This window comes from Lissotriton helveticus, chromosome 1_2, assembly GCF_964261635.1.
Source record: "Lissotriton helveticus chromosome 1_2, aLisHel1.1, whole genome shotgun sequence".
Classification (NCBI taxonomy): Eukaryota; Metazoa; Chordata; class Amphibia; order Caudata; family Salamandridae; genus Lissotriton; species Lissotriton helveticus.
The window spans coordinates 333,371,982-333,381,720 of NC_136058.1; the positions used below are offsets into that span (position 1 = coordinate 333,371,982).

Here is a 9,739-nt window from a genome sequence, read left to right on the forward strand (position 1 = left end):
ATTCCTGGAGCCGGGCCTGGCACAACCTCTTAAGAAACATTTTGGCCAATTGCACACATTTGTTCGTGTGTTGATTAATTAATGAATTTAGTTTTACAAATTAAGCACTGCCTAATAGCAGCTCCCGTTATTATATATAGCACTCAGAAAAGATTGAAGGGAAAGCTCTTGGACAGAGGAGAGGAGCAAGAGGGCGCACACTTGATTTCGCCCAGGGCGCTGGCTGGCTCCGCCCCCACATGCACACCCAGGCTGCATCACGCTCCTCTGGCCGTTGTCTTCCATCACCTTGCTCTCTGTACCTGCTTCTCCCATCGAGCGGTTCTCTTCCCATCAGTGGACTTTATGAATCTTACCAGCCAGATCCCGGGTGCCTCGTGAAAGCCACTAGTGGGCGTGGTTCCCTGCAGATAAAAATGTCTAAATGACAATGTTGCACCAACTTTATGAAGGCCGTGTCCTTTCATCTAACCTGCCTTACACATTCTTCTCCCTGCACCTGCCATGCTCTTAAATGTGCATATTAAAGAACAGCAGCTGGGCTGGGATCCCAGTGTGCACAGCAGGGATCAGGGTGTTTCTTGTGAGTGACTCACACTGTGCAGTGAGATGGAGCAGTCTCTGGACTCAGCAGTTCAACATCCTGTAGATCCTGTTTTCTTTCTTTGACTCACCCGGACTCGCACAGTCCTCTCTCCTGTTGACTCTCCGCCCAATGAAGAACAATAATGGGTATACTTGGCACAGGTGTGCGTTCTTCGTCCATTATTTAGGCTACTGTACAACTGTAAGCAGCGCGTGGCTCCATAGCTCAGGGGTTAGAGCACTGGTCTTGTAAACCAGGGGTCGCGAGTTCAAATCTCGCTGGGGCCTCACACACCTTTTTAATTAAATAAATACAAATATCTTGTTTAAAGGGGATGTCGATAGAAATATTCCTTTCAGACTTTGCCACTTAAGCTCAGCAGTGCTGCAGCAATTGTTCACTTCGGACCAGGACTGAAGTTCCTCAAATAAAAAAAAAGGTAAATTTGTTATGTCCCTGGCCGACCTTATGATGTGGTATTTTAATAAAAAATGAATAGCTAGTTTGCCAGGAAGGGCCTGCTGACCTCCCAGGCACTGCATCCAATCCACGAGGAACAGCCGACACCTGCAGGGCACCTTCAGCTCACAAGGTCATTTTGGGCCTCTAGGGCCTTTACATAAATTTAATTTCTTTATTTTACCTGAACACAGTGACATTTTTAGGTCGAGCCCGGGCAGCGCAGGAGCTGCTCTGCAAGGCATGCTGTAGGGAGGTAGGGACTTGAAGCTCCGCCCACTCTCCACCCGCATTTTTCATTGGCTTGTGTCATTGTCCACTGTAAACTGTTGCTGTTCATTTGTCTTAAGGCTTAGTAGTCCCTCCTTAGTACTGCCTTGTCTCATTTTGTAACATCCCATGGCGACCCCCCCTGTTACGTGTGTTGTAACGCAATAGGCTTTAATTACATCCTCAGAGCAATATTTTCTCAACTAGTTTTGTCCTGCCTCTTGTTGCTGGCAGGACACGCACTCTCCTAATGCTGTTTAAAGAAAAATTATTGCATGCATTTGCAATGTAATAGGTCTCGCATTTGCGAGAGTTTAAGCTATTGGCATTGTAAATGGCAATGACTTTCATTAATGTGCACTGCTTGCAGGTTTTCAAAACACATAAATAAAAGACATTGTCATTTACAATGCCAATAGCTCTAAATCTCGCAAATGCGAGACCTATTGAATTGCAAATGCTTGTTTATATATTCTAATGGTAGTTCACAGATATAAATAAAGGTCTGGGGCCTGGGCCGAAACGTACAGTAGCCAAACATTTCAGTCTTTGAGCTGTGACCAACAAGAGACTGAGAGGAGGGGGGCTTTGGAGAAAGGAAACCCAGCAACAATAATGGTGGACAACGAAAACCAAGGGGGCACCGGGCAAAGGACAGAGTGACAGTCGGATCACAAATACTAAACGCAGCAACACAAGAACACAAACCTCAGAAGAGGAGTAGCTCCAAGGGGGTGTTTGGGGTCTGACAGCCCCCAAAAAATACATTCTTAGCTTGAGAGTTGGGACTCAGGACCCTCATTCAGGTCTGTTTATGTCTGTGTCGGTTTTTCATTTCACCAGGATTTTACTGTGAGGTTTTAAATTATTTTGTTTTGTGGATAAGGAATGTAAATATATCTAGGCCCTGTTTTACAAAACGTTTGCATTGGATCGCATCACTTTATTGTTCAGCCTCAATGCAAAATCCTTTTTGGTATTTACAAAGCCACACAATTGGATAATTTGCATGGATTTATAAGAAAAAGCAACAGAACGCAGCGCATCGCTAGGCCATGCCTTACTGTGCACCAGGTAGGCGTTCCATGGGTGGTGCATTATCATGTGTGTTCAACCGTGGATTTTAATGTAAGCCCATATTGAAAAGTTAAAGACATGGGTTACTGACAAAATGATGCGCCCTTTGCAGCTCGCGTAATGAGAAGAAATATCTGTATTTCTCCTTGTTACTTCCTCTTTGCATGTGTGCTTGCAAGTAGTCTAACTACTGGTAATCCCTGGTTTAGCATTCCAGGCCATTGTTTTTTGTTCATTGAGCCACTTAGGATTTAGCAGACGGAGTAAAGACAGGTGGAGGCGGTAACTGCCTTTACTACACCTACCAAATTTAGAGATGTTCACATCCTAGCGGATAACTCTATCCGTTGGCAGGAGCCACCATCATTGCAGTGCCTGTCAATGCAGAAGAAGTTTAATGGATGGTGTAGGAAGCTGGCTCTGTATATGGTATAATACTGAGTGTCAAAACGTACTAAGTGGTTCTATAGTGTAAAGAGTGCAGAGATTCCACCAGAAGTGTACAGGGCTCAATGTAACCCCAAAGTGCTCTATTGGTGGTAGTGTGGTCGAGCATCCTTATGCCTAACACAGAGGAGTGTAATAAATGATGCATGACTCACAAAGGAGATCAACAATCATTTTATACAAAATACGCTTCTTTCAAGAATTCTTTTAAGACCAAGAAATACTTAAAAAGGTAAGTATGTTTTTCATAAGAAGTACTTTTCACGTTGAAAAGATGACACTTAGCGCAATTGCCAGGATGTGCAATGTTACCCGATGGGGGGATCAAGAATGCAGTTTTTCAGATAAAGGTTATGACTTACAGATCCAGTCTTCTGGGTTTCAGCACAACACCAGGCAAGGTTCCGATTGGCACCACCAGCGTTCTGCACCCAGCTGCCCCTGTGACACTGGTAAAAGTTAGGTGGTGGGTCAAAATGTCAATCCCCTCTCAAGGGTTGCCCCATAACTGCAACTCTCCGTCTACCCATGAAACCTCGAAACAGCAAGAGGACAAAGCGCTTGTTGAGCTGCCTTATAGAACAACCATATGCAATGGTATAAGTCTCGCATTTACGCAAGTTTGAGCTATTGGCATTTTAAATGGTAATGCCTTTTATTTATGTTTTGGTTTTTAAAACATAAATAAAAGACATTGTCATTTACAATGCCAATAGCTTAAACTCTCACAAATGCGAGACCTATTGCACTCTAAGTGCTTGAAGGTATCGCTGAGTTGCCCCATTTTGTGTCCATTGGTCCCTTAAGAGCTTCCCGTTTCACTGGCAGCGTTTGTGGATGGGGCGCTGTAGTCACCCCATCAAACCCCATACACCACTCGTTACCCCTCCTGTAGGATATATTTTATTTATTTATTTAATACATTTTTATAAAGCGCTGACTTTACCCGAAGGTGTCAGAGCACTGCACAATAGAACCAGTTACGTTACATGAGAGAACTGTTGCAGGAATAGAACAAACAAAAATAGCATGCCATAGAATCCGAGCAACGCAGGCAAAAGGCACACAATCTCAAGCACAGCAAGCACAGACTGTACAAGCAAAAGTAAGAATAAATATGACACATTTTACAAAGACTAAAGAACTTCCTGGCAGGGTCTGAGAAGGAGGGAATTAGTTCTGTAAGTGTCTTTGGAATAAAAGAGATTTGACGATCTGGATGGAGGTGATGGCACGGAGCGAAGGAGGAAGCGAGGTCCAGGTTCTCACCGCATTACCTGAGAACGATTGGCGTCTTTCTGTCCGCATTCAGAGGGTGAAACGTTATTGTGATCGGGGCGCGCCTTGAAGCAGGGCCACGTAGCTCAGTGGTGAAATAAGAAACAAGACGGGTGAGTACAGGTCAGGTACACCAAAGAGTCTAAAAACATGTCTAATGTTGGCAGGCTGTTGTGTACCAGTCAGGTAACCCACCAGAGGCTGGTAATTTTTCTGGGGTTATCTCTAGGATGCCCTCTGAGTGCATTGTATAATAAATCCCACACTGGCATCAGTTTGGGTTTATTATGATGAGTAGTGTACACCCAAACTTCCCAGAATTCAGTAATGCCATTCTAGTGCTGTGGAGTTCATAATGACAAACTCCCAGACCATATACTCTTTAGGGCTTTACTACACTTACAGTGTCTAAAAATGGACTTAGACAGGGTAAGGGATACATTACTCATGCAACTTTACCCTCACCAGTGGTATTGTGTACCCAGATAGAGGGGTGTCTTATCTATACCATAGGCAGTGGGTTGCAGGCATGGCACATAGGAATGTGTGCCATGTCGACTCTTCACTTTTCTCTGCACCAAAACACGCAGCCTGCAATGGCAGTGTGTGGTTGTTAAGGTACCGGACCTCTAAGGGTGGCACAATAAGTGCTGCAGCCTGTAGAGGCCTTCCCTGGTCTCAGTGCCCTTGGTGTCCATGGTACCTTTTACAAGGGTCTTACCTGCGGCCAGAGCTGTGCCAATGGGGGTACAAAGGTACATTTTGGAGAAAGAACACAGGCCCTAGGAACCTGATTGTGAGGGACCCAGGGCACATCAAGTCAAAGTGCATTAGAAAACGAGCAAAAGGTGGGGGATTACTGCAACAGAAACCCAGCTTCCTACATGCCCTAGTTTTTTCATCCCACTTAAAGCCCTGCATAATAGCAATAGTTTAACTTATATCTGAAACTCTATGCTACCATCAATAGCATGCTGAGTTACTTCTTGTGCCTGGGAATGCACCCTGCATTCAGACAACTTACTCCTCATTCTCACCTTTCACTTTCACGCTCACCCTGCACTCACAGCGATCACAATGCACTCACATTGGTCAACATGTACTCACACCACTCACCCTGCACTCACAGCGATCACTCTGCACTCACAATGCACTTGTGGTGTTCACCCTGTACCTCACTCTGTAGTCACACGAACACACTACTCACCTCATGTGCCACTTCAGCCACCTGTCCCCCTCACTGCTCAATATGCAATCTCACTCAAACAAGCCCATCACTGGCCATGCATTCATTCATCACACTCTGCACTTACATCCGCACCATATGGTCACCTCACTCACCCTGCAGTCACTCCTCTGACCCTACTCTCACACTGTCACATCACTCACTGTGCACTCACATGGGCACTCCAGCCACCCACGCAGTGCAGAGGATTAATGTGCCTGCAACAAAGAACTATAAAAACATGAAACGTTTGTCATAAAGGTGCTATAGAGAGATGAGGTGTATTGTTGGTGAGTGGTAGTGAGGGAATCCATGGAAAAGAAAGAAATGGGGGAGGGCGCCCAAAAGAAATGCACCGTGAGTGACCAGTGCTAGGGCCAGCCCTGGCTGGGAGTGTTAGCCCCGCCCCCACCCCCTCCGAAGTTCGGGTCTAGTTGCGCCCCTGGTGATGACGTGTACCTGGTGGCGTTGAGGTGCACCTGGTGGCAGGGATCTGAACTGGCGGCGGTGACATGTACCTGGCGGTGATGACGTGCACTGGCGGTGATGACGTGCTCCTGGAGGTGGTGAAGTGTACCTGCAGTGCTGACGTGTGCACATCCTCGTTTAAGTGGCAGCATTTGGAGATGGGCGAGTTTGGAGAGGATGTGGTCTCATGGCCAGAGCTTCCGACCTTGGAGCCGGGGAAACTAAGGATCGAGCCTCGGGGTCGATTCTACATCCTGTGATTCTGGGCAAAGCACTTAATCTCCCAGTGCCTAACAAAAATTTTTTTATGAATGTGTGCTTGTGTAATGTAACTGGTGCTCATGTATAGCGCTCCAATACCTTCGGGTCGAGTTCGCACTATATAAATCTGCAACAACAAAAAATATATATATGTGCCGCTGTGGTGACCCCTATCTCCCCCCATCAAACCCCACACACTTCACTCGTTGCCCCTCCTGTAGGTTATATGATGGTGTCGCTTCGCTTCCCCCTCCCCCTCTTTTGCCATTTCATTCATGTAGCACTAGGCATCTCGTGGAGGTAAAAAACCAAAACATCCCATTTAAGGAGGCTTTCTGTCAAGAGGGTGAAATGTGATCATAACCGGGGCGCGACTTGAAGCAGGGTGACATATCTCATCTCAATGATGAAATATTGAGCAAGATGGGCGAGTATAGGACAGGGACAGCGAGGAAGGTGAAGGACAGGAGCAAAACTAGGAGACATGCTTGCAGCTGAGGGCTAGAAACCTCCAATGGCTTCAGGATAGATAGAGCTGAGCGGAAAAAAACGAACTGAAAGACAGAAATGTATAACTAAAGGTCACTGCTCGGGCAGGGCCACTGAGCACACATACATTGTTTGTTCTGGAGCAATGAAAGCAGCTGGGGATATAGCTCAGTGGTAGAGCATTTGACTGCAGATCAAGAGGTCCCTGGTTCATATCCGGGTGTCCCCTGTGGTTATTTTAAAATCCTTTTCCATTTTTTACATTATTTTTTTGCAAAGCATCTGCCTAAACAGAAGTTCTTTCATGTGAAAAAGAACACACGCTTTTTAGGTTTCGCCTGGCGTCCGCTGCGCAGCAGCGTTCGCGCATGCGAAATCTTATGTTAGAACAGTACGGGGGCTTTGTCCCGCCTGCTCTTCCATTGGCTAGCTCCATAAATGGAGGCCAGCCATTGGATGAGAAATCTGTCCGTCATTGCCGGAGCAGATTCGTGGGCGTTTCGGCAATTTTTACTCACCCCACCCCTTTTCGTACGTCATGCGGCGGTGGGCGTTTATTTTTTTATTTTTATTTTTTCACGGGTGTTTTTCGTCATTTCCAACTTTGTCCCCGTCCGGCGTTGTTGTATTCGGCTGTTCGTCCTCCCTCCCGATGTTCGTGTCTTTCTTCCGCTGTCTATGTCTTGCGGGCGCCGGCGTACGCTTCAGGCGTACGTTCGCAGCGTACAGGGCACAGTTCAATTGTTCACGCTTCCAGCGTGAGAGGCGTACAGGGGCACGGTGCGGTGATTCACGCTTCCAGCATGAGAGGCGTACCTTTGGGTTTCCCAAGCGGCGAACGGCACGTCCGTTTCAAGTACGAGCCGTACTTGTTCTTTTCGTGTGCGGTGAAAAGTCCACAGTGAGCACTGTATCGAGAGTTCGGTGAGATGTGATGCCGCGGTCTCTCCGGTGGAGGGGTCCCCTGAGGGCCTGCACCGCATACATGCATGCACCTCTCATCCCAGTGTCCTGTGGGCTTCCTACAGCCAAAGGTGGAGTCCACGTTACCACTTCGGGAGACTGTCCCTCAAACGAGCCTACATGTTTATTTACTGTAAACTCGCAGTAGAGCAGTCGGGTGATGTGCGGCAACATTTCTGCGAACCAGGTAGTGCATTGCTTTATTTATTATGGATTGCTTGAAATAGACATAAGAACTCCGTGGAGATCGTAAGGTAACATGGCGCTGTAGAAAAACTGCCTAAATATCAGGAGGAGGTTCTTGAAGATGCTCTCTTTATGTTGCTGCGACTTATTAATTCATTCTTCCTGGGATTGGGGTGTCCGGTCACTGCACAGTGCTATGGAAGGCCAATGTCTGCTTAGCTACACAATACATTGTTTTGCTAAACCAATGTAAGGCTGCGGAAATGCAGAGTTTGTTTGGTCTACCGGCAACTAGATCCGAGGTCCCGTCCAAGTGCTTCCGCATAAGTATTCATGTGTTTCTCACTAGAGAGGACCCCTCCCCCTGCCAGTAAGGCTCAATTACGCACTGGAGACTCAGAGCACCTCTTTCAGAGAGCAGCACTGCCCTTAATGCCTTAGCGCAGCCATGCTAATTAGAAACAGATGCCGCCCCCCACCCCTAACGATAAGAAATTCTGCAGGCACTACCCTGCACACTGAGGTCTCCTTGCTTCAACGTGTCCCCCCCCACCTCCTCGGAGCACACGTCGCTCAGGGAGCCTCTCTTTGCTTTAGCCCCCTCACCCCCTCGGAGCACAAGTAACTTGTTTTGGGAAGCCCCCTTGATGTGCACTTTCTCTGATCCCCAGTGTTAGGATGTTTATATATGTCAGCCCTCGAGTCTCAGAGATTAGCAAAACCAGCTTTTAGCCCATGCCGCGAACATCAAGGTTTTATTTGGTTTCTTATGTATCCAGCGCCTGTATCGGGTTAAGCATTCTCACTATTTGCCTTTTTTTCGACCTGAATCTTTGTCATGTAGAAAGTTTTCAATCTCCACTGCCTGTTGTGGCTGAGATTTTCACTATACGATTCTATAAGCAAAAACCAAATATCTCGAAATAATCTTAAAAAACACACACACAACGCAAGTTATAAGCATCCATGGCACTAAGGCTCTCATTGGGCTCCCCTTCAGTAATTGCACAAAAGGGCCTGGAATCCATCATCTCCAGGACACTAAGCCCCTCAGCGCCCCCTGCAGTCCTCTGGACCCCTCTCTCACACGTAGGCCACGCACCTGCCTGTCAGCACCTCATCAGCATGCTCTGGCACAGAGAGGAGACCGGGTTGAATGTGTGTGGGGTTCTGTCTGTGTGTGTGTGGGGTTCTGTCTGTTTGTGTGTGGGGTTCTGTCTGTGTGTGTGTGGGGTTCTGTCTGTGTGTGTGTGGGGTTGTGTGTGGGGTTATGTCTGTGTGTGTGTGGGGTTCTGTCTGTGTGTGTGGGGTTCTGTGTGTGTGTGGTTCTGTCTGTGTGTATGGTTCTGTCTGTGTGTGTGGGGGGTTCTGTCTGTGTGTGTGGTTCTGTCTGTGTGTGTGTGTGTGGTTCTGTCTGTGTGTGGGTGCATGGGGCTCTGTGTGTTGCTCTGTGTGGGTGCAAATGCAATAGGTCTCGCATTTGCGAGAGATTAAGCTATTGGCATTGTAAATGACAATGCCATTTATTTATCTATTTTCAAAATCAGCCCATAAATAAAAATGTTGTCAATTACAATGCCATTAGCTCTAACTTTTGCAAAGGCGAGACCGTTGCATTGTAAATGCTTGTTGGATCATGTGTCCTAGAAAGGAGCAAAAGAGACAAACATTTAACTTTTTAGTGACAATTTCACTAAAATTAAGTTCACTTTGTCTGAAAGAGAAACACAGAAGGCGAAAGAGAGAGAGACACACACCGGGCGAAAGCTGGGCTGGGATCCCAGTGTGCACAGCAGGGAGCAAGGTGTGTCTTGTGAGTGACTCACACTGTGCAGTGAGATGGAGCAGTCTCTCGACTCAGCTGTTCAACATCCTGTAGATCCTGTTTTTTTTCTCTGACTCACCCGGACTCGCACAATCCTCTCTCCTATTGACTCTCCGCCCAATGAAGAACAATAATGGGTATACTTGGCACAGGTGTGCGTTCTTCGTCCATTATTTAGGCTACTGTACAACTGTGAGCAGTGTGT

At 46.9% G+C, this 9,739-nt stretch overlaps 2 non-coding genes across 2 annotated transcripts; both read left to right on the forward strand.

Moving 5' to 3' along the window:
- The first annotated feature begins 800 nt into the window (after positions 1–800).
- TRNAT-UGU (transfer RNA threonine (anticodon UGU)) lies at positions 801–873 on the forward strand. Its single transcript has one exon. It is a non-coding gene; the product is annotated as a tRNA-Thr (tRNA).
- Positions 874–6,717: 5,844 nt separating this feature from the next.
- TRNAC-GCA (transfer RNA cysteine (anticodon GCA)) lies at positions 6,718–6,789 on the forward strand. Its single transcript has one exon. It is a non-coding gene; the product is annotated as a tRNA-Cys (tRNA).
- Positions 6,790–9,739: the final 2,950 nt, after the last annotated feature.